Genomic DNA, 26,220 nt, shown 5'->3' with positions numbered 1-26,220 from the left:
TCACACGCCTGGAGATAGACTGGACCAAGGGAGGCTTCACGAAGGTAAGGTGTGGTTGGAGCAGGGGTGAGTGAGATGCTGCCCCAGGCAGCAAGGCAAGTACTAGAGGGGCTTGAGAGCAAACCACCAGTGGCTGTGCCTGCAGGACCCAAGGGCCCATCCTTACAGGAGGATTTCAAACTCTGCTTCCAGATGTCCAGCAGCACAGGCAGGCAGAGCCCAGGGGGCACAAGTGAACCCTGGGGGTCTGGGCTAAGATTGCTCCCTCCTCCTCATCCCCAGGGTGTAACACAGTGCTAGATCCGGCCCTGGGAAGTGCTCCTGGCACTGGAAGCTGCTGCTGCTGCTAAGTCGCTTCAGTCGTGTCCGACTCTGTGCGACCCCATAGACAGCAGCCCACCAGGCTCCCCTGTCCCTGGGATTCTCCAAGCAAGAACACTGGAGTGGGTTGCCATTTCCTTCTCCAATGCATGAAAGTGAAAAGTGAAAGTGAAGTCGCTCAGTTGTGTCCGACTCTTAGCGACCCCATGGACTGCAGCCCACCAGGCTCCTCCGTCCATGGGATTTTCCAGGCAAGAGTACTGGAGTGGGTTGCCATTGCCTTCTCCGACACTGGAAGCAGAGCCCTCCAATCCCAGCTCAGTGCGGTCTCTGCTTATCTCACCTGGCAGCCCCGATCCCCACCTCTGAGCAAAAAACCCAGGGCCAATACACTGCTGCCAAGAGCACACTGCGGGCTCCTGAGGTGAGGACTGTCATGAATAGGGTCTCGGGCACCATCAGAACTGTTTCCCCTGAGGTCACATGGTCCTCAAAAGACAGAAAGAGGGAGAGCAGAAAAGACAAAAATGATCTTAATTTTCCTAACACAAAAAAGAAATCATGATTACATGATGAGGATCGAGATGTCAGTAACGCTACAGTGGCAATTACATTGCAATATAAATGTGAATCAGGGATTCCCTAGTGACTCAGCGGTAAAGAACCGGCCTGCAATGCAGAAGCTGCAAGCGCTGCAGGTGGCGCAGGTTTGATGCCTGGGTGGAGAAGATCCCCTGGAGGAGGATCTGGCAACCTACTCCAGTATTCTAGCCTGGACAGAGAAGTCTGGCAGGCTACAGTCCATAGGGTCACAAAGCGCCAGACACAACTGAAGTGACTTAGCACATGGCACATACACCTGTATCAAATCAACACACTGTACATGGTAAACATACAGTATTTTATATATACCTTAATTATATCTCAATAAAATAATAAAGTTTAAAATATTGTAAGAAAAAAGTATGTAAAGAAAAAAGAGGAAATCCATCTATCTCAACCAACTGTAAATGGAAGGTGTCATTTATCTTAAATCTCTTAATAAAAAATAAAGCTGCCAATTACATGTTAAGATACCACTGATGCCTAGATTTCAGAGGAAAAGTATCTGTAGAGAAAAGATCAATTTTGTTTCAAAAATGACTAGTTAAGTCCTTTATCTGGGTATTTTTATTTTGCTTTATATTTTATTCTAAAGTGTTAGGACAGATTCAAATTATAGCAATGTGACTTGTCATAGATGGTGACCAAAAAGTCTTGAGCAGAACTGAAATTTCATGGTTGTTTCTACCTTTCAGAGATCATAGGAGGCAGAGATCTAGGCATTAGCAGGAGGCTTCCAGAAGAATTTATCAATATCTTTTCTTTAATCACCAATTTACTGTTACATGGTATATAACATGGATGTAATGATAACAATCAGATGTAACACTGCATAGATTATAACAATGTTACAACAGTGTTAAAAATGATATAACATAATAATGGATGCTTGCTCCTTGGAAGAAAAGCTATGACAAACCTAGATAACATATTAAAAAGCAGAGATACTACTTTGTGGACAAAGGTCGTCCATATAGTCAAAGCTATGGTTTTTCCAGTAGTCACGTATGGATGTGAGAGTTGGACCATAAAGAAGGCTGACTACTGAAGAATTGATGCTTTTGAACTGTGGTGCTGGAGAAGACTCTTGAGAGCCTGTTGGACTGCAAGGAGATCAAACCAGTCAACCCTAAAAGAAATCAACCCTGAATATTCATTGGAAGGGCTGATGCTGAAACTGAAGCTCCAATACTTTGGCCGTCTGATGTAAAGAGTCGACTCAATGGAAAAGACCCTGATGCTGGGAAAGATTGAAAGTAGGAGGACAAGGGGATGACAGAGGACTAGATGGTTGGATGGCATCACCAACTCAATGGACATGAGTTTGAGCAAGCTTCAGGAGATGGTGAAGGATGGGGAAGCCTGGCGTGCTGCAGTCCATGGGGTCGCAAAGAGCCGGACACAACTGAGCAACTGAACAACAAATAACAGTGTTATAAATATGGGATAAATGTTACCACGGAATATGTCAAGTTTCTGGGTTCCCAATTTTGTTTCTTGATTAACAAAGGACTATTTCTGATCCAGGACAACATCATTTTAATCACTACAACAGTATGGAAACATTGGTATTTGGCAGGCTAAGTCCTCCAACTTTGTCCTTTGTTTAAAAATTATCTTACCTATCCCTTGGCCCTTTATTCATGTCCAATTCCAAGAAGACTGAGTGGAGCCTTCAGTTGGAATCACATAAAATTTACAGACTAGTTTGGGAGATTTTGACATCTTTATGGTATTGAGTTTTCCCAGAAATAAATATATAACTCATCATTTACTTTGGTCTTAGATTTTTTCAGTTGACATTTTTTAATACCTGCAGATATTAGAAATAAGATTTAATTACATTTTCTAAATGTTGCAAGAGTAAAGATATACATTCATATTTTCATACTTGTATCCAAAATATTTTGTCTAGACAGTCTCTAAGAGTTCTTCATGTAAAAAAGTCATAGAGTCTGAATGATGATAATCTAGTTTGTTGTTGTTTAGTCGCTAAGTCTTGTCTGACTCTCCGCGACCCCATGGACTGTAGCCCACCAGACTCTTCTGTCCATGGGATTTCCCAGGCAAGAATACTGGAGTGGGTTGCCATTCCCTTCTCCAGGGGATCTTCCCAACCCAGGAATTGAACTTGTGTCTCCTGCATTGCAGGTGAATTCTTTATCACTGAAACATATTCCTTTCTAATTCTCAATGTTTTGTTCTTTTACTTTTTTATTATTTAAATTCATACCATTATTAAGATATTTTTAAGTGATCTTTATTCTGCCTGCTTGCTGCTAAGTTGCTTCAGTCGTGTCCGACTCTGTGTGACCCCATAGATGACAGCCCATCGGGCTCCCCCGTCCCTGGGATTCTCCTGGGTTGCCATTTCCTTCTTCAATGCATGAAAGTGAAAAGTGAAGGTGAAGTCGCTCAGTCGTGTCCGACTCTTAGCGACCTCATGGACTGCAGCCTACCAGGCTCCACTGTCCATGGGATTTTCCAGGCAAGAGTACTGGAGTGGGTTGCCATTGCCTTCTCCGGATCTTTATTCTAGACCAGCCAAAACTATGAAGACAGTAAAGTTAAATGGCTTCCAGGAGTTGGAGGTAGAAAGGGATGAATAGGAAAAAGCACAGAAGATTTTTAAGGCAGTGAAACTATTCTGTATGCTACTATAATGCTGGATACATGTCATTATACCTTTGTCCACACCCATACAATGTACAACATAAAGAGTGAGCCCCAGGGTAAACCATGTACTTTGGGTGTATATTGCTGATCCTGTTCACACTGTCCACATTGTTCGCTGAACCCAGGGTGGGTGAGGCACAAGCTAAGAGGCTGGAAGAAGACTTGAGGATCTGTAGGAAATGCAGACACATTTATTCTCTTCTGGCAACAGCCATAGCATAACCTAATACAACATCACCTCTCTTCTGGCTGACACAGCAGCCGTAACAGTATTCTCTCCTAGTTGACACAGCAGCCATGGCAGTAGACACGCTATATTCTATCCTCTTGTGGCTGACCCAACGGACAGCCATGACGCAGCAGTAATGCTGCCACTTTCCAGGTGGAGTTCACATATCCCTACAGCACAAAGTAGCTCGTGACCAAGCAAGTACCTGCTTGTGATGGGCATGTGCACTGGTTTAAATGAGCTCAGCTGATACACAGTCATTATTTACAAGATGTGGGGCCAGAGAGCCTGAACATGCCATCTTGGCTAATTTGCTCTCTCCCCACAGGGTGATAATTATTTGTCAGTGTTGGCTCATCAACTGCAACAAATAAACATTGTTGTTCAGTCACTAAGTCATGCCTGACTCTTTGCAATCCCATGGACTGCAGCACACCAGGCTTCCCTGTCTTTCAGTATCTCTTGGATTTGCCCAAACTCATGCTCATTGAGTCAGTGATGTCATTCAACCATCTCATCCTGTTGCTCGCTTCTTCTCTTGCCCTCAATCTTTCCCAGAATCAGGGTCTTTTCTGATGAGCCAGTTCTTTGCATCAGGTGGCCAAAATATTGGAGTTTCAGCTTCAGCATCAGTTCTTCCAACGAACATTCAGGGCTGATTTCCTGTAGGACTGAGTGGTTGGATCTCCTTGCTGTCCCAGGGGCTGTTACGAGTCTTCTCCAGCAACACAGTTTGATAGCATAAATTCTTTGGTGCTCAGCCTTCTTTATGGTCTACCTCTCACATCCATACATGACTACTGGAAAAACCCACAGATTTGACTAGATGGACCTTTGTCAGAAAAGTGACGTCTCTGCTTCTTAATACACCACTCTGGTGGAAGTGTTCATAATGGGGTAGGCATTGCATGTGTGAAGGGAGGGGTATATGGGAAATCTGTGAACCTTCTCAATTATGCTGGGGATGTAAAACTAAAGTATATTTTAAAGAAATAAATAGATTCAATTATGTTAACTATTTTTTCTATTTTCTCTAGAATCAGCTTATATTTTTCTAGAAAAAATAAATCCTGGCTAAATTTCCAAATTTATCACCATAAAGTTGTCCATAATATTCTATTTTAAAAATGCCATCTATGGATATAGACTTCTTTTATATCTAATAAACATTTATTTGTATCTTCTTTACTTTCTTGATAATTATTCCCTGAGGCATGTTCATTTTATTGGTTCTTTTTAAAACTATTTATTCCTTCTTGATTTCTATCTTATTTTTCTCATTTAATAAGTCTGTACTCTTTTCTTTATTTTTGTTTATTTATGTAATATTTTTCTAAGTTCTTGTGATTGGTATTAATAATTAATTCAAATTTTGCTTTTAAAACCTTGTGGATCACAACTAACTGTGGGAAATTCTTAAAGAGATGGGAATACCAGACTGTCTTACCTGCCTCCTGAGAAACCTGTATGTAGGTCAAGAAGCAACAGTTAGAACCGGACATGGAACAATGGATTGGTTCCAACTTGGGAAAGGAGTACATCAGGCTGCATATTGTCACCTTGCTTATTTAACTTACATGCAGAGTAGATTATGTGAAATGCCGGACTGGATGAAGCACAAGCTAGAATCAAGACTGCTGGGGGAAATAACAATAACTTCAGATATGCAGATGACACCACCCTTATGGCAGAAAATGAAGAGGAATTAAACAGCCTCTTGATGAAAGTGAAAGCAGAGAGTGAAAAAGCTGGCTTAAAACTCAACATTCAAACAATGTAGATTGTGGCATCCGGTCCTATCACTTCATGGCAAATGGGGAAACAATGGAAACAGCGACAGACTTTATTTTCTTGGGCTCCAAAATCACTGCAGATGGTAACTGCAGCCATGAAATTAAAAGACGCTTGCTCCTTGGAAGAAAAGCTATGACCAACCTAGACAGCATATTAAAAAGCAGAGACATTACTTCGCTGACAAAGGTCCATCCAGTCAAAGCTATGGTTTTTCCAGTAGTTATGTATGGATGTGAGAGTTGGCCCATAAAGAAAGCTGAGTACCCAAGAATTGATGCTTTTGGACTGTGGTGTTCGAGAAGACTCTTGAAAGCTCCTTGGACTGCAAAGCAGTCAGACCAGTTAATCCTAAAGGAAATCAGTCCTGAATTTATTGGAAGGACTGATGCTAAAGCTGAAGCTCCAATTTTGGCCACCTGATACAAAGATCACACTCATTAGAAAAGACCCTGACGCTTGAATGCAGGAGGAGAGGGGGACGATAGAGTATAAGATGGTTGGATGGCAACACCGACTCTATGGACATGAGTTTGAGCAAGCTCCGGGAGTTGGTGATGGGACAGTGATGCCTGGTGTGCTACAGTCTATGGGATCACAAGGAGTTGGACAAGACCGAGTGACTGAACTGAACTGTCTAATGTAAGCATTTAAGGCTATGGATTTCTCCTTACATATACATACACATGCTCTCACACATTCACACCCACTGAAGTTTTTTTTTTATTCACATTTGGGTTATTTGGTTCTCTAGATATATATTTTCAGTAGATTGAGGACATATCTCTATCTGTGTCTATCTATATCCATTTCTCTACATTAGATGAGGCTTGTTAACTGTGGAATTCTATTGATACACACTTTTTTCCCTTCTTCAACTATCAAGTACTAAAAAAGTACACTAAAATCTTCTATCATAATTATGGATTTATCTACCAATTTTTCATTTGTATCAAAGTAATTTTATTAGGTGTATACATGTGAAATTTGTTATATATTTTTAGAAATTTCATTACTTGAACTTTAACCTTAATAGTACCTCTTTTCTTATAGCAAGTGTGCATGCATATGAGTGTGTATGTGTTTTCCTGTTGTAAACATAGTCATTTAATTCCATCTTGTTCCTGTTAATCAAATACATCTTTTCCTTTTTTTTTTTTTTTTTTTTTTTTGCCTCTTGTGTACTTACACTTTATTTCCATCCAAATAATGTATAACTGGATTTTTAAATATATATATAGATAGATACAGACATACATAGATAGATGTGTGGTGGCTAAGTTGCTTCAGCTGTCTCTGACTCTTTGTGACCTCATTGACGTAGCCTTCCAGGCTCCTCTGTTCATGGGATTTTCCAGGCAAGAATACTGGAGTGGATTGCCATTTACCATAGCAGATCTTTCAGACCCAGGGGTTGAACCCAAGTGTGTTATGTCTCTTTCTTTGGTAGGCAGGTTCTTTACCAATACTGCCACCTAAGAAGCCTCTGATAGATAGTTGATAGACAGATAGTTGGGGAATCTCTGTCTTTTTAACTAACTGCCTAATCCTCTCTCTTGTCTCTTAAAATGCTTGGTTTTATTCTTACTCTTAAATTTTGCCCTCTTTATTTCTTTCTCTTTGATTGCACTTCCCTTGTTTCTTTAGGCTTCTCATATTCTCTTTATTCTTTCCCTACTAGCTTCTCATCTGTCTGGAAATTAAAAAAATATTCTTATGCTTCTGATAGTTATTCTTATGCTTTTTATCCCTTTAAAATGAACATTTATTGCTCTTTTCTAATTACAGAAATAAAGCATATTCACAAAAAGGGAAAACGGAAAGCACTGGTAGGTACAAAATAATTAATGAAATTATTTAAGGAATTAAAAATAAAATTACCCATAATTTTGTAACCCAGAGGTAACCTCTTTACCACTTTTTTCTGAACTTTTTCTATGGATGTGGATACACTTGTTGAATATAATGCAGATGCATACCATATGCATACACACAGATATTTTAAACAAAATTTTGGACCTTACATACAATAATCTAGAATTTGGGTTTTTTCCCCCACCTTAGCAATGTATCACAGATAGTTTTGATTCTTACATTTTAAACATGTATATCTTACTCAAAGCTGGTAACTAACTCTATGCTCTGCTAGAGCAACTTACATCCAACTAAGTGTTTTACCTCCAAGTACCATCCACACAGTGCTTTATTATTCTCAGCATTTTAATCTCACGTTGTTTTTACCCCCACCCTCAAGTTCACTGTTAATATTACATATGCTCAAACTTGTTTATATTTACCTGAATTTTTAACTGTATTTCTTCTCAGACCCTGTTCCTACATTTATACTCTGATAGTTTCATTAAGGCAGTTTACCTCTTCATGGCAACAATAATTCTTGAGTCCTTCTTTTCCTGAAAATGTCCTGATTTTGCCCCTCATGCAAAGAATGTTTAGCGGGTACAGAATTCTAGGTCGGCAATTATTTTCCATCAAACTTTAATGTTACTCTTATCTTTTTCTGCTTCTGACTGTTGCCTCTAAAAGGCCTGCAGTCAGTCTAATCTTCATGCTTTCGTAACAAACTATCTTTTGTTCTTTCCTTGTTTCCAGCACCTCCTTAGCTTCCTGCATTCTGCAGGCTTTAGTAAAATTGTCTAGGTGCCCATTCTTGTTATTTATGTTTCCTCAGACTTCTTGTATCTCCTGAAACTGAGGATTTATGTTGTTCATCAATATTATTAAATTCTCGGCCATTCTTTTCAAACATGGCTTCTGGAGAAAAAAATAGTATCATATTTCACTGGAAAACCCATCCTCTACAAGCACACAGCTCTGAGCTGGCTACCTGAGGTCTGGGACTACATCTGAGATCTTTGGAAGCTCTTTATAAGCTGGCAGGCAGGGGAGAGATGTATAAATTATGTGTTGCCTGGGAGTGATTTCACTGCTGTTGATTTGATTTCCTGTGCCCTCTAAATAAACACATTTTATGTCCACTTAAAATTCATCTCAACCTTTACTTCATATACATTTGTCCTGGTTTGACTTTTCCTTTAATTGGATCTAACATCTGCCTGGTTCCCTGTTTTATGAGTAAAATTAATTCTTTAGCATGTGTCCATTTTTTACATATCTGTATATGGGTCACAATTTTATCTTTACACTGAAAAATCATCTCCTAACACTTCTCCCATGTTCTATTATTTCCTTCTACAATACCAGCCACTGCATGGGGGAGCACCTTCGCATGAGAGGAACTCATAAGCCCTGTCTCAGGGTTAATAAGTGTGGAGTCACTCGTGAGTGGGGTTCATGTATCCACAAATATTGCTTTCTGCCAGACCTCAGACATACTGTGCTGTTATTTTGATGACTCTTCCTATTTTTGACTTATTTGAAAAATAGGAATAATAACAGTACCCTTCTCAGAAATGTTGTAAACATATGTAAAATATTTGCAGGACCTGCTACAGAGAAGCACCTGAGAAGCGTGAGATATTCCCACAACTGTTCACTATTCTTTTATATTTCCCAACTATGAAAATATGATTTCATATTTTACTGCCTATGATTCAACCCAGGAAATTGCTTCTACTCTTTCGACTGTCTCATCTGACACTCAATACTTCTACCAAGATTTCAATTTTTAAAAAATTTCATTGGCGTGTCATTGATTTATAATGTGTACAGCACCCTGATTCAGTTATACACACAAATATGTATAACTATATGGGAGTGTATGTGTGTGTACATATACTAGCTTCCTGGGTGGCTCAGTGGTAAAGAATCCACCTGCAAATATAACAGATACAGGAGATGCAGGTTCGATCCCTGGATCAGGAAGATCTCCTAGAGGAGGAAATGGATCCAGTAATCTTGCCTGGAAGATTCCATAGACAGAGGAGCCTGGAGGGCTTATAGTCCATGGGGTCACAAAGAGTTGAACATTACTGAGCATGTGCACATACACACATACATATATTCTTTTTTAAGATTCCTTTCCCTTATAGGTTATTACAAAATATTGAGAATACTTCCTTGTGCTATACAGTAGGTCCTTGTTGTTTATCTAGCTTATATACATTAGTGTATGTTAATCCCAAACTCCTAATTTATCCCTCCTCCACCTTTCTCCTTTGATAACTGTAAGTGTTTTTTTACATTAATGAGTTTATTTCTGTTTTGTAGATAAATTGAGTTTTTTATTGTAACATCTATAATTTTCATCTCTTATTAATTTTAAGTGATTTTTTTCAAAGCAGCTATTCAAAGAGTGTTTTGCTTTTTTCTTGCATTTTCAATTCTTGTACTTGATTATTTAAACATTATTTATTAGTTTCTATTATCTAAAATTCAGAACCAGATCTGCAGTTTGTTGTATCTGCTGATATTTGCTCCAAGAGAGCTGCTGTTTCTTTATATGTTTTTTTGTAAGCTTAAATTTCAACTCATCTATTTGTGCATGTCTGTCTGCCTTTGAGTTCCATTGCTATCCATATGTCTTCAACCCTGACGGTCTTTGCAACATTTGCTGTGAAATCTAATGAAGGCCTATGCAAAGAGCTTAGGAGTTACAAATGCAGCCACAGTGTTGGTGGAAACAAAGGACAGGTGGGGGAAGAGCAGAGCCCTGTGGCTGTCCCCTCACAGCTTTCCAGCCCCCACTCTGGGACACCAACCACTGGAGTTTGTGCTATTTGTCAGGTGGCAGAAAACTCAAGGCTCAAACACCGATGCACCACCGTGGAGCTTGGACAGCACATATCTTGCCTTCTAGATGCCACAGACTGGAATGAATCTTCAGTCTCCAAGCCCCTGGTTGTGACATGGAACTTGCCCTCGCATAGCCAGAAACAGGTTAGCTTCCTGTTCACCTTCCTGTACTGAGAAGGAGATACTCCTCTGGCCCCCTTCTCAGAGAGGGCAGTGCTTCAAAGGCAGTACCTGCTCAGTCCCGGCCCACCGCGTCTGAGAGGGCAGGGCCCAGGTCTCACCCCTGCCTCCCTAGTTTTTGTGTAGTGTTAGTTGCTCAGTCGTATCTGGCTCTTTGCAACCCTAGGGACTGTAGCCCACCAGGCTTCTCTGTCCTTGGGATTCTCCAGGCAAGAATACTGGAGTGGGTTGCAATTTCCTTCTCCAGTGATCTTCTTTCCCGACTTGGGGATCAAACACGGGTTTTCTGCATCACAGGCAGATTCTTTACCGTTTGAGCTGCAAGGAAGCTCCCTACAGGGAAGCTTCCTCCCTAGGAGAGCTTTTTTGTGACCTGGGACACAGGACTGCTCTCTGAGCTTCCAGGGCTACACGTGGGGAAAGCACTGGCCTCTGCCCTCCTGGGCTGCCCAGAGCCCCTACAGTTCCTCTAACACAGAGGTGGGGCAGCCTACTTTATGAACGTGAATGAGGCCGTGAAGTAAAAGTGAATTCTCCATTTCTAAGCTGTGTAACCTGTGACACCCTTTCTTTCCAGGGCCATGAAACCAAGGGAGCAAGAGAAAGCTAGCCACCTCCTCCAGGGAAGGGAGAGCTTCCGCCGCTGGTGCCCTTGGTTACTGTGCACACAAGGACTGTGTATCAGGTGTGGACACTCTCACAGGAGTGAAGGTGACCAGAAAATACAGAGTGAAAGGTGCTGACTGCGCACTCTGCCCACCTGGGCTCGTGGCCTCTGAGCAGGCATGCAGGTCACCATGAAAACCTCCCACCTAACTGGATCCACCAAGTCCCTGCCTGAAGTTCCTCAGTAATTGGCTGAAAAGTGACCAGACTAATTTTTTAAGGGAGTTTTTCCTTTAGGTGAAGAATATAAAGAAATTAATCAACAATAATCTGAATAAATATGAACTCTAAATAAACTAAGCATATGTTTTTGAAAAATACCACTTGCTATGACAATATAAATAAAATCTAAAAATGATAACACAGAAACATTGTTTTTACCTTCAAGAAGTTAATCTGAAGATGTCCTGCCTAAAGTTATACTAAATATTTCCACCAAAAAACTGAAGCAAGAAGGTTAATAATGAAAAATAAAAACCTGGTTTAGATTAAGTGGAACGTATCATCAGGGACCTAATTTGCTTATAAGTAAACTAGGCTGGTATAATGTGTTTGGAAAGAAATTTCATAAAATGGAACAAGAGGATTTAAGAACCTTAAAAAGCCCACGTTTCATCTGGAAAAATATATATGATTAAAATAAATACATTCACAAATATGTTTATTATCATTTCCAAAAAAACAAGAATTAGAGCTCAGACTTTCAGTTATGGATAGAATAGACACTTACTTATTTGCATGGACTGAACTGCCCCCTCCCCAAATTCATATGTTGCTGGAGTCCTAACCCCCAGTATGACTATATTTGGAAATAGGACCTTTAAGGAGGTAATTAAGGCCAAGGGCAGTCATAAGAATGGAGTCTTAATCCAATAGGACTGGTAGCCTTATAAAAATAGGCTAAATTAGTATTCATCGCCTCTCTCTTCTCTTCCATAGGAGAACACAATGAGAAGCCAGACAGGGAGGTTTCTCTTGGAAAAGAATTGGCTGACTATTGATCTTGGATTTCCAGCCTCCAGAACTGGGAAAAATAAAATTCTCCATTTTTATGTATTCATTACAGTCACTTAAGAGTTTTGTGGAACAACAACAGTTCCACAAAATATATATATTTGTCTATATATAGATAAATAAGAAATAAAGTGCAATGGTCTGGGTATTCTGCCCCAAATAAACACCTACTTTGGGGGGGAAAAGCCCAGAGTGTGATATTTTGTTATCAGTGTTTTACAGCACTATTACTTCCATTAACTATACCTAAAACTCCTAACATAATATATAAACACACATAAGGCCACTGTGAACATGCAGAGAAGAAAGCAGAAGGACTGACACGAGGACCCTGGGCTTCCATTTGTCTCATATTCCAAACTGAGTCCTGGAGAAGCATCAAAAGTGTAGACAGAAACAACGAAAACATCTTAAGAAAAGCCAAATGACCAGGAAACAGCAACCAGAGAGACAGAAAACAAAATAAGTAAAAGTCCCACCTCAGCTAAATACCAAAGGAGAAACTCATGTTCTACCACCAACCCCATCAACTGTGGACTGTAGGCTGCCAACCAAATTACATATACCAAGAAAATGTTATTACAACAAGCAAGATTTACAATATTATTTCCAGATAAACTAGACTTTAGACGAAAGAAAATTACAAAGGGCAGATGATAAATTTACATACTGATTAAAAATTCCATCTACCAAGAAGACACAGCAATCATACACTCTTTTCCAAACAAACAAGCTGAAAAATATAGGAACCAAAACCAGAAAGAAGTTTTAAAAAAAGAAAGAGACAAATCCACATTCTTCAACACTCCTCCTCAATACTCGATAAGAGGACAACTAGGAAAGTCCTAGAACGCACACCATTAACAAATAGGACCTAACTGACAGAAAACACTTCCCCAACACAGCAAAAACAATGTTTTCAAGTCCCCATGGAACATATGCTAGACAGATCACAACTTGTGCCATAAAATCCTCAACAAATTTAAAAGAATTTAAACCATACAGAATGTGTGATTTTTGTCTGCAATGGAATCAAATTAAAAACAAGTTAAAAAAAAAAAAAGGAGATAAGAGGAGAATTTCCAAACACTTGGAATATAAACACCATTAAAAAAAAAATAATCTATGAGTCAAAAACAAATGCTACAGAGAACTCAAAAGATAAACTGAACTGAAGAAAATAACATACCAAAATTTTTGAAGCACAGGTAAAGAACAGAGAGGGAGATTTGTTGTTGTTCAGTCACTAAGCCATTGATGATTCTTTGTGACCTCATGAACTGCAGCATGCCAGGCTTCCCTATTCCTCACTGTCTTCCAGAGTTTGCTCAGACTCAAGCCCATTGAGTCAGTGATGCCACCAAACCATCTCATCCTCTATTGTCCCCTTCTCTTCTTGCCCTCAATCTTTCCCAGCATCAGGGTCTTTTCCAATGCGTTGGCGCTTCGCATCAGGTGGCCAAAGTATTGGAGCTGCAGCTTCAGCATCAGACCTTCCAATGAATAGTCAGGGTTGATTTCCTTTAGGATTGACTGGTTTGATCTCCTTGCTGTCCAAGGGACTCTCAAGAGTCTTCTCCAGTACCACAGTTCAAAAGCATCAATTCTTTGGCACTCAGCCTTCTTTATGGTCCAACTCTCACATCCGTACATGACTACTGGAAAAACCATAGCTTTGACTATACTGCCCTTTGTTGGCAAAGTGATGTCTCTGTTTTTTAATATGCTGTCTAGGTTTGTCATAGCTGTTCTTCCAAGAGCAAATGTCTTTTAATTTCGTTGCTGCAGTCTGCAGTGATTTTGGAGTCCAAGAAAATAAGATCTTTCATTATTTCCACTTTCCCCTCCATCTATTTGCCATGGAGTGATGGGATCAGATGCCATGATCTTCATTTTTTGAATGCTGAGTTTTAAGCCAGCTTTTTCATTCTCCTCTTTCACCTTCATCAAGAGGCTCTTTATCTCCTCTTCACTTTCTGCCTTTATTATAGTATCATCTGCATACCTGAGGTTGTTGGTATTTCTCCCGGCAATCTTGATTCCAGTTTGTGCTTCATCCAGCCTGGCATTTCATATGACGAACTCTGCATGTAAGTTAAATAAGCAGGGTGACAAAATACAACCTTGACGTTCTCCTTTCCCAATTTTGAACCAGTCGGCTGTTACATGTCTGGTTCTAACTGCTGCTTCTTGACCTGCATACAGATTTCTCAGGAGGCAGATAAGGTGGTCTGGTATTCCCATCTCTTTAAGAATTTTCCAGTTTGTTATGATCCACACAGTCAAAGGTTTTTGGCGTAGTCAATGAAGCAGATTTTTTTTTTTAATTTACTTTTCTTAGAGCTTTTTCTGTGATCTAGCAGATGTTGGCATTTTGATCTCTGGTTCCTCTGCCTTTTCTAAATCCAACTTGTACATCTGGAAGTTCTCAGTTCATATATTGCTGAAGTCTAGCTTGAAGGATTTTGAGCATTACCTTGCTAGCATGTGAAATGAATACAATTCTGAGGTAGTTTTAACATTCTTTGGCATTGCCCTTCTTGGGATCAGAATGAAAACTGACCTTTTACAGTGCTGTGGCCACTGCTGAGTTTTCCAAATTTGCTGGCATATTGAATGAAGTACTTTAACAGCATCATCTTTTAGGGTTAGAAATAGCTCAGCTAGAATTCCATCACCTTCACTAGCTTTGTTCATAGTAATACTTTCTAGGGCCCACTTGACTTCACATTCCAGAATGTCTGGCTCTAGGTGAGTGACCACACCATCATGGTTATCTGGGTCATTAAGACCTTTTTGTACAGTTCTTCTGAGTATTCTTGCCACCTCTTCTTAATATCTTCTGCTTCTGTTATGTCCTTGCTATTTCTGTCCTTTAGAGTGCCCATATTTGCATGAAATGTTCCCTTGGTATCTTTAATTTTCTTGAAGAGATCTCTAGTCTTTCCCATTCTATTGTCTTCCTCTATTTCTCTGCATGGCTCACGTAAGAAGGCTTTCTTATCTCTCCTTGCTATTCTCTGGAACTCTGCATTCAGTTGGGTCTATCTCTCCTCTTATCCTTTGCTTTTCACTTCTTTTCTCAGCTATTTGTAAGGCCTCCTCAGACAACCACTTTGCCTTCTTGCATTTCTTTTGCTTGGGCATGGTTTTAGTCATCACCTCCTGTGCAATGACATGAACCTCCATCCACAGTTCTTCAGGCATTCCAACTCCCAGATTTAGTCCCTTGAATCTATTTGTCATCTCCACTGTACAATCATAAGAGATTTGATTTAGGTCATAAATGAATTGCCTAGTAGTTTTCCCTACTTTCTTCAATTTGAGCCTGTATTTTGCAGTAAGGAGTTGATGACCTGAGCCACAGTAAGCTCTAGGTCTTTTCTTTGCTGACTGTATAGAGCTTCTCCATCTTCGGCTGCAAAGAATACAATCAATCTGATTTTGGTATTGACCAGAGAGGGAAATGTATAGTAGTAAATGCTTACACTAGAAGAAATCTCAAGTCTGTAACTCCATGCTCACTCTTCAAGTAACAAGAAAGGAGAAGCAAAAAATAAACCTATAAAAGTAGAGAGAATGAAATATAAATATAGGAAGAAAAATCAATGAAAGTAAGAAAATAAAAACAATAGGGAAAATCAATGAAACAAAAATCTACTTCTTTGAAAAGATCAATTAAATGGACAAGCCAATAGCAGGAATGAATTTGAGTATATTACCACAAGCCCTATACACATCAAAAAAATGACAAGGGAATGTTGCAAACAACTCTTCACATATGCATTTCACATTTTAGATGAAATAAACCAATTCCTTGGAAAAGAACAACCTACTAAAACTTAAATGAGAGAAAATAAACTGAACAGTCACAAAATTATTAAACAAACTGAATTAATAATTTAAAAATTCCTGAAAAGAATTCACTAGGTCCTGATAATTTCACTAGAAAATTCTACTGAACAATTAAGAAGGATTAATACTAGTTCTATAACTTTCTAACAGAAAGTAGAAGATGAGAGAATATCTATCCACTCATTTTAAGAAGCTAATATTGTTCTGAAAACAAAACCACAAAAATGATACTGAAAAAATAATAAGAAAAAAGCTAGAAATGTATAGACTACATTCCCTCATAAACATACATAAAAATCCTTAACAAGAAATAAGAAAATACAATTCAACAGCTTATATAAAGAATTATACACATAACCAAGTGGGGTTTATTCCATGATTGCAAGGCTGGTTGAGCATTTCAAAACTGATCACGGAATCAACTATGTGTGTGTTATGTTAGTCGCTCAGTCGTGTCCAACTCTGCAACACCATGGACTGTAGCCTGCCAGGCTGAACAATAAAAAGCACATGCTTATATCAACTGATGCCAAAAAAAAAGGGGGGACTGATAATATTTAACATTCTTGCAGAATGAAAACTGTCATAAAACTAGAATTAGAGAGGGATTTCCTCAGCCTGTTAAAGAACATCTACCAAAAAAAAAAAAAAGAAAAACACAACTAGTATAATGCTAAAAAGACTGAGTGCCTTCCCTCTAAGATCTTGAACTACTCAGAGATATCTGCTTTCAACAGTCTTATTCAAAATAATACTGGAGTCCTCACCAGGAGAGCAGAGGAAATAAAGGCATACAGACTAGAAAGAAACAAAACTGTCTTATTTGCGGTTAACAAGATGATAGAAATCATTTACATGACTATGTGGACAGCCCCAAGAAATCTCTAACAGCAACAACAAAACCCCACAAGTCCAAAAACGAATACATGAGTGGAGCAAAGTCAGAAGATACAAGATCAATATTAAAAAAAGAATTGTGAAGGAGGGTTCGAGATGGTGGCATAGGATGATTCTGAACTCATTTCCTTCCACAGACACAACAGATCCACAACTACATATGGGATAATCTCCTCATAAAGGGGCCTGAAACCTGGATGAACAGCACCTCAACAACAAAGGGTACAAGGACAGCATTGAGATAGTGAGGACACGCACAGAGATGTCTCACCAAGAAAGAAAGAAATCACACCCTGGCTGCAGTGATCCACAATTAAGAAGGATCACAAAGGTCCTGATCTTTTCTCTGAGGAGTAAGGGACTCAAGTTCCATATCATGTACCTTGACCCCTAGATCCTGCACAGGAGAGATGAGTCCCCCAAACACCCGATTTTAAAAACCAAAAGAGAGTGCTCACGTTGGCAGCACATACACTAAAATTGCAACAATACAGAGAAGATTAGCATGGTCCCTGAAATCAAGGATGATGCACAAATTTGTGAAGCATTCCTTATTTTTTGCCTTATTTACAAAACAGAAACACACTCGTAGACATAGAAAACAATTTTATGGCTACCAAACAGGGAGGGAAGGGATAAATTAGGATTTGGGGATTTACATATACATACTACTATATATAAAATAAACACAAGAAACTACTATACAGCAAAGGGAACTATACTTAATATCTTGTAATAACCTTTAGTGGAAAATAATCCAAAAAAGTGTATATCTCTCTCTCTCTCTCTAAATCACTTTGCTATACACCTGGAATCAACACAACACTATAAATCAACTACAGTTCAATTTTTTTAAAAAGCTGAAAGGGAATGCATCTAGGAAAACCACAGAAGTGAGAGAATAGAAGACTTGCTCTTAAAGAGCCCACATGCAGACTCACCCAACTCCAAAACCAGCATGAAAACACCAGATTAAAAAGCATATGTAGGAGGAGGAGCCAAGATGGCGGAGGAGTAGGACAGGGAGAACACTTTCTCCCCCACAAATTCATCAAAAGAGCATTTAAACGTCGAGTAAATTCCACAAAACAACTTCTGAATGCCGGCAGAGGACATCAGGCACCCAGAAAAGCAGCCCAACTCTTTGAAAGGAGATGTATTCTCAGCTTCAAGTGTCTGTTATATTAACTTCTCTGGAAATCTGGTCAGATCTAAATAAGATTTCAACTGATGGGGATGCACATGATGTACTACAAAGATTTGTGTCCTGGAGAGAAAAATCTTTATCACAAAGCTCCCATGATTTGGCATACTTATTAATTTACAGGGACCATCCTAATTATGTAGGAGCAACATATCATGGAATGGCATGTGATCCAAAGTTTGCTGCAGGACTTGCTCTGTATTCGAAGATGATAACTTTAGAGGCATTTTCAGTTCTTTTCACGCAGTTACTTGGAATTATGCTGGGATTAAAGTATAATAATAACATCTATGAATGTTCCTGTCCAGGAATTGCATGCATAATGAATCCTGAAGCAATGTAAGACGTGATTTTTATCAAAACTTTGTCTTCTTTTGGGAGATATTTATAGCATTCCTTGATGTACTATATCTTTGATATAACGTAGATAAAAGCATTTTTACTAAATACCTATGAATTATTTTAATGTTTATTAAAGGAATGAGTATTTGATATTGTAGGAAATGTGCTTCATATTTCTATGCTCAGTGCTGTAGTATCAAGTCATTGATGATGAGTTCTTGTGAAGCACTGGAATCTTGATGTGAGATTTATTCATCCTATCAAAAAAAATTTAAGCATGTACTGTTACAAGAATTGTGTTAGTCTGTCATGTGAATGATTAACAAGATAGAAAAGTGTTATATATTTTGTATTAGTCTATCAGGGACAGAATTTTAAAGTCAACATGAGAATAAGCAAAATTTAAATGACTTATATTAAGTGCTGAGAGAAAAATAAACAGGGAATACATGGAGAAGAGAAACTTTATGATTAAAAAAGAGGGGTCTAGGAAGCTTTCTATGAGACAAAACGCATGTTGGGACCTGAGACAGAAGAAATAAGTCTGGTCACATGAAGAACTCGTTGAAAACTTTTCAGGGAAAGACAGTGAAGTGGTACGTGGATATGAAGAAATGTTAAAAGCTCAAAAGACTGGAAAGGATAAAACAAACCAAAAGAAATGACTGAAATTATATGGGAGAATATTAAAAGCATAGAATTTTTTTAAAGATGGTAAAATACAATCAGGTTAAAGAATCATGATTCAGAGAAAGAGGTCCAGGAAGGACTAGAAAATGTAGGAAAGGAGCTAAGCAAGCAATCATGATGCAGAAATTGGGATTTTATGATAAATGTAACAAAACACATTTTAATTGATTTATGCAGCATGGATAATAAAATATGTTTTGTAACATGAATGTTAAAAATTTCACACAGAATAACAATAGGGTAATACTGTTACTGAATTAAGTCCTATGGACCCTAGCTTCTCTGGCTGGACAGGGGATGGTTCTTGTTTTGTTTTATTCAAGAAGCAGAGTAATGAAATGGAAGCTGAGATACCTCAACAGATAAAATTTCTTCAATGGACAAAGAACAAAAAAGTTCACAGATGAACTTCTCACCCACGTGGTGATACGGATTTACTTTTAAAAAGTAAAGACGAAGGAAGGAAGAGTAAGGCTAGTGATGCAGAACCATATGCATTAGTCCTCCAGGGAAGGGGCAGGGCTTTTTCAAAGGAGTGGGGTGCCTACATTTATCAATCCTTTTTGAACAATAATGTCCATTTATGGGCACTGGTAGGTGTGTCATTTAATACTGTAATGTAGTAAAATAAACATATAATGAGACTCAAAAAAAAAAAAAAAAAAAAGCATATGTATTGCAGGTCAAGGGAAACCACTTACCAAGCTTGAAGCATCACCAGAGAGGCAGAAACCAGTTCAGATGCTCCCGGGGGACTAGGAGACATTGGCAGGAAGCATTTTTGCCATTTCAGAGTACCTTGCTAATTCATAAATCGCTCAGTCGTGTCCGACCCTTTACGACCCCATGGACTGTAACCTATCAGGCTCCTCCATCCATGAGATTTTCCAGGCAAGAATACTTGGAGTGGGTTGCCATTTCCTTCTCCAGGAGTTCTTCCCAACCCAGGGATTGAACCTGGGTCTACCTTGCTAATTCGCAGGCACCATTTTGAAAGTCTCCAAGTTTATAGCACCAGTGAGTGTGTCCCGCTGAGAGTTCCATCCACTCCTGCACATCAGCCAAGTGACAGCCTCGCCTACCAGTGGTGCAGCCCTTGCAGGAAGGTCTCAAAGCCGGTCTGGAGGGTGTACCTCATCCACCAGCACAGCATGGCACCCGTGGCTATGTCCCTCAGCCATCTGGGGGGTCAGCCTAGCTCACTAGCCCGCCACAGAAGCAGCTATGTCCCCACAAGAAAGTGGGGTACATGCAGCCCACATAGAGGACACCTGAATGCCTGGCTCTAGTGGCCAGGCAGAAATGCACCTCTGAGCCCCATAGGCATTTCCTAAATAAGGTCACTCCTTCAAGACTGGGACGGATAGCTGATTCACCTAATACATAGAAACAAGCACAGAGAATTAAGAAAACTGAGACAGAGGAATATGCTCCAATGGGAAGAATAAGACAACATCTCAAAAATAACTAAATAAAGTGGAAATAAGCACTCTATCTGATAAAGAGTTAATAGTAATGGTTATATAGATGATCACCAAACTCAGGAAATAAATGGATGGGCACAGTGAGAATGTCAATAGAGATAGAAAATACAAGAAAGTACCAAATAGAAGTTATACCCAAACTGAAAGATACACTAGAGGAGTTCACCACAGCAGACTGGATGAGCCAAAAGAACAAATAAGCAAACGGGAAGATAAAATAATTGAACTCATCCAGACAGAACAGTAAAATGAAAAAGAACTTAAAAAGTGAAGATACCTAAAGGGAGCTTTGAGATACCATCAAGCAGAAGAGCAATTTGCATTATAGAGGTTCCAGATGGAGAGGATAAAGAAAAAGTACCAGAAAAATTATTTGAAGAAACAGTGGCTGAAAACTTCCCCAATCTGTGAAAGGAAATACACATCCAGAGAAGTGCAGATGATTTCAAATAAGATGAATCTATAGACACATACACCAAGACATAGTAGAATTAAAATAACAAAAGTTAAGGATAGAGGAAATTCTAAAAGGAGAAAGAGAAAAACAAGGTAACATACAAGAGGTCTATCAGTAGAATTCTCTGCAGAAACTGTACAGACCAGAAGGGAGTGGCATGATATACTAACGGTGCTGAAAGTAAAAAAAAAAGAAAAATTCTAGCCATGATTCTCTGCCTAGAAAGCTTATCATTCAGAATTGAAGAAGAGATCAAGATATTTCAAGATAATTAAAGCTAAAGGAGTTCATCATCACTAAACCAACCCAACAAGAAATGTTAAAGGGACTTTTTAAGCTGAAAAGAGAAAAAGAAATGGCATAATTAATAATAAGAAAACAAAAGTAAAAATCTCACTGAAAACGTTAACATATAATAAACACAGTGAACTAGTCCCTTATAAAATAAGCAGGAAGGTCAAAAGACAAAACAATAAAATTAACTAAAATTAAAATAATTACTTAAGGGATGCATAAAATAAAGAGATTTAAAGTGAGTCATTGAAAGTATAAAATATGGGGCTTGCTGTGTTTAGTCACTCAGCTGTGTCTGACTCTTTGTGACCCCATGGATTGTAGTCCACAGGTTCCTCGGTCCTTGAGATTTTTCAGGCAAGAATACTGGAGTGGGTTGCCATTTCCTCCTCCAGGGGATCTTCCTAGCCCAGGAATAAAACATGGGGGAGTATCAAAAAGATAAAGTTTTGGAATATATTCAAATTTAAGTTGCTACCAACTTAAAACAGACTAATTGTATAGGATGCTATATGTGAACATCAGAGTATGGCAACACATACCTATTGATACTCACTTTAAATGTAACTGGACTAAATTTATCAATCAGAATACATAGAGTGGATGAATGGACAAAAAAAAAAAAAAAAAAACAAAAGACCAAAATACAGGCTGCCTACAAGAGATTCAATTCAGAAGAAAGGACACACATAGACTAAAACTGAAGAGATGGAAAAAGATATTCCATGCAAAGGGAAAGGAAAAGAAAGTTGGAATAGCTATACTCATATCAGACAAAATGGAATTTAAAACTAACAGTGAAATAAAAGACAGAGAAGGGCATTATGTAATAATAGGGTTGTTACTGAGCAACCAATGGGTCATCTATGAAATCAAAAATTATCTAGAGAGAAATGAAACAGAAATATGACATACTAAAATCTATGGGATACAGTAAAGAGACTACTCTACACATGGACACCACCAGATGGTCAACACCGAAAATCAGATTGATTATATTCTTTGCAGCCAAAGATGGAGAAGCTCTATACAGTCAGCAAAAACAAGACCAGGAGCTGACTGTGGCTCAGATCATGACCTCGTTATTGCAAAATTCAGACTTAAATTGAAGAAAGTAGGGAAAACCACTAGACCATTCAGGTATGACCTAAATCAAATCCTTTATGATTATACAGTGGAAGTGACAAACAGATTCAAGGGATTAGATGTGATAGACAGAGTGCCTGAAGAACTATGGACAGAGGTTCATAACACGGTACAGGAGGCGGTGATCAAAACCATCCCCAAGAAGACATGTAAAAAGGCAAAATGGTTGTCTGAGAAGGCCTTACAAGCAGCTGAGAAAAGAAGAGAAGCAAAAAGCAAAGGAGAAAAGCAAAGATACATCCATCTGAATGCAGAGATCCAAACAATAGCAAAGAGAGATAAGAAAGCCTTCCTCAGTGATCAATGCAAAAAAATAGAGGAAAACAATAGAATGGGAAAGACTAGAGATCTCTTCAAGAAAATTAGAGATACCAAGGGAACTTTCATGCAAAGATGGGCACTATCAAGGACAGAAACAGCAAGGATGTAACAGAAGCAGAAGATATTAAGAAGAGGTTGCAAGAATACACAGAAGAACTGTACAGAAAAGATCTTCACGACCCAGATAACCATGATGATGTGATCACTTACCTAGAGCCAGACATTCTGGAGTGCAAGTCAAGTAGGCCTTAGGAAGCAGCACTATGAACAAAGCTAGTGGAGGTGACTGAATTCCAGCTGAACTATTTCAAATCCTAAAAGATGATGCTGTGAAAGTGCTGCACTCAATATACCAGCAAATTTGGAAAACTCAGCAGTGGCCACAGAACTGGAAAAGGTCAGTTTTCATTCCAATCCCAAAGAAAGGCAAAGCAAAAGAATGTTCAAACTACCACACAATTGCACTCATCTAATACACTGGCAAAGTAATGCTCAAAATTCTCCAAGCTAGGTTTCATTAGTACATGAACCAAGAATGTCCAGATGTTGAAGCTGGATTTAGAAAAGGCAGAAGAACCAGAGATCAAATTGCCAACATCCGTTGTATCATAGGAAAAGCAAGAGAGTTCCAGAAAAACATCTACTTCTGCTTCATTGACTACGCTAAAGCCTTTGACTGTGTGGATCATTACAAACTGGGGAAAATTCTTCAAGGGATGGGAATACCAGACTACCTGACCTGCCTCTTGAGAAATCTGTATTCAGGTCAAGAAGCAACAGTTAGAACTGGACATGGACAACAGACTGATTCCAAATTGGGAAAGGAGTATGTCAAGGCTGTATATTGTCACCTTGCTTATTTAATTCATATGCAGAGTACATCATGTAAAATGCTGGACTGGATGAAGCACAAGCTGGAATTAAGACAGCCAGGAGAAATATTAATAACTTCAGATATGCAGATGACACCACCATTATGGCAGAAAGCAAAGAGTAACTAAAGAGCCTCTTGATGAAAGTGAAAGAGGAGAGTGAAAAAGCTGACTTAAAACTCAACATTCAAAAAACTAAGATCATGGCATCCTGTCCCATTACTTCAAGGCAAACAGATGGGGAAACAATGAGAGACTTTATTTTCTTGGGCTCCAAAATCACTACAGATGGTGACTGCAGCCATGAAATTAAATGATGTTTGCTCCTTGGAAGAAAAGCTATGACAACCCTAGACAGGATATTAAAAAGCAGAGACATTACTTTACCAACAAAGGTCCATATAGTCAAAGCTATCTATGATTTTTCCAATAGTCATGTATGGATGTGAGTTGGACCATAAAGAAAGCTGAGTGCCTAAGAATTGATGCTTTTGAACTATGGTGTTGGAGAAGACTCTTGAGAGTCCCTTGAACAACAAGGAGATCAAACCAGTCAATCCTAAAGGAAATCAATCCTGAGTATTCAATGGAAGGACAGATGCTGAGGTTGAAGCTCCAATACTTTGGCCACTGGATGTGAAGAACTGACTCATTGGAAAAGACCCTGATACTGGGAAAGATGGAAGGCAGGAGGAGAGGGGAACAACAGAGGATGAGATAGTTGGATGGCATCACCAACCCGATGGACATGAGTTTGAGCAAGCTCTGGGAGTTAGTGATGGACAGAGAGGCCTAGCGTGCTGTAGTCCATGGGCTGGCAAAGAGTCAGACATGACTGAATGACGGAACTGAACTGAAAGCATCTTTAAAAGTTCACATCAATACAGGTTTGCCTCATAAAACAAGAAAAATTTCTCCAAAGTAATCTAACTTTACACGTAATGGGACTAGGAAAAGAAGAACAAACAAAGCTCAGAATTAGTAGAAGAGAGGAAATAATAAAGCTTAGGGCAGATATGAAAGGAATAGAGAAAAAACTAGTAGAAAAGATGAATGAAATGAAGACCTGGTTCTTTGAAAAGATAAACAAAGTTAACAAACCTTTAGCTAGAGTAACCAGAAAAAAAGAGAGAAGACTCAAATGAATAAATCAGAAATGAAAGAAAAAAATGCTACAACCTCAGAAATATAAAGGACCATAAGAGATCCAACAAACAATTATGTGCCAACAAGTTGGATAATCTAGAAGAAAGGGATAAATTCACAGAAACATATAACTTCCAACACTGAATCTTAATGATACAGAAAATCTGAAAAGACCAATCAATAGCAAAAAGACTAAAACAGTAATAAAAAAATACAATAAAAAAACCCAGGACCAGATGGCTCACTGGATAATTGCACAGAGTATTTAAAGAAAATTTAATATCCATCTTTCTCAAACTCTTCAAAAATTGAAAAGAAGAGAGACTTCCCACATATATTTTACATAGGAAGCATTACTGTGATACCAAAACCATATGTGGTCATGACAGAAAAAAAATAAAGGCCAATATACTTGACAAACATCTGTGTAAATATCCTCAATAAAATAATAGCAAATCTAATCCAACAATACATTAAAAAGATCATATATGATAACCACGTGAGGTTTATTCCAAGGATGAAAGAATGGTTCAAATCCATGTATCAATCAATGTGATACATCAAAATGAAGAATAAAAAGCATATGATCACCTCAATAGATGCAGAACAAGAATCTGACACAATTCAACAACTATTGATGATAAAAATTCTCAACAAAGTGGCCACAGACGTAATATACCCCAACTCAATAAAATCCACATATGACAAACCCACAGCTAACATCATACTCAATGGTGAAAAGCCAAAAGATTTTCCCCTAAGATCAGTAACAGGATAAGGGCATCCCTTCTTGCCACTTTTATTCAGCACAGTTTCAGATGTCCTAACCCAAAGCAATTAGGGAAGAAAAAGAAATGAAAGGCATTCAGATCAGAAAGAACAAAGTAAAACTGTCACTACTTACAGATGATATGATACTATATAGATATAACTAAGTTTCCATCACAAATAATCATGAATAACCAAAACAATCTTGACAAAGAAGAAAGCTGGAGGTACCATGCACTTTGATTTCAAACTACAATACAAAGCTATAGTAATCAAAATGGTATGGTACTGGCACATAAACAAACACACAAGTCAATGGAATAGAATTGAGAGCCCCAAAATATACTCACACATATATGCACAATTAATTTACAACAGAGGAGCAAACAACACATAATGGAGAAATGATAGTCTATTAGATAAATGGTGGAAAAACTTGACAGAAACAAGCAAAACAATGAAACAAGTCCACTATCTTACACCATCTGTGTGTGAGCTAAGTGGCTTCTGTTGTGTCTGACTCTTTGTGACCCTATGAACTACAGCCTACC

The 26,220-nt window shown here is 38.6% G+C and overlaps 1 protein-coding gene and 1 non-coding gene across 6 annotated transcripts in view; one reads left to right on the top strand and one right to left on the bottom strand.

Annotated features, from left to right (window-relative positions):
* Nucleotides 1–26,220, bottom strand: part of LOC102397911 (neuronal acetylcholine receptor subunit alpha-7) — a 149,794-nt gene that overhangs the window by 32,514 nt on the left and 91,060 nt on the right. The window lies entirely within an intron of this gene.
* Nucleotides 17,396–17,504, top strand: LOC112581060. The gene has a single exon (XR_003105500.1). It is a non-coding gene; the product is annotated as a U6 spliceosomal RNA (small nuclear RNA).

Source organism: Bubalus bubalis, chromosome 20 (assembly GCF_019923935.1).
Source record: "Bubalus bubalis isolate 160015118507 breed Murrah chromosome 20, NDDB_SH_1, whole genome shotgun sequence".
Lineage (NCBI taxonomy): Eukaryota > Metazoa > Chordata > Mammalia > Artiodactyla > Bovidae > Bubalus > Bubalus bubalis.
The sequence above is the reverse complement of the archived record's forward strand: the minus strand, read 5'-3'. Positions and strand labels throughout refer to the sequence as shown.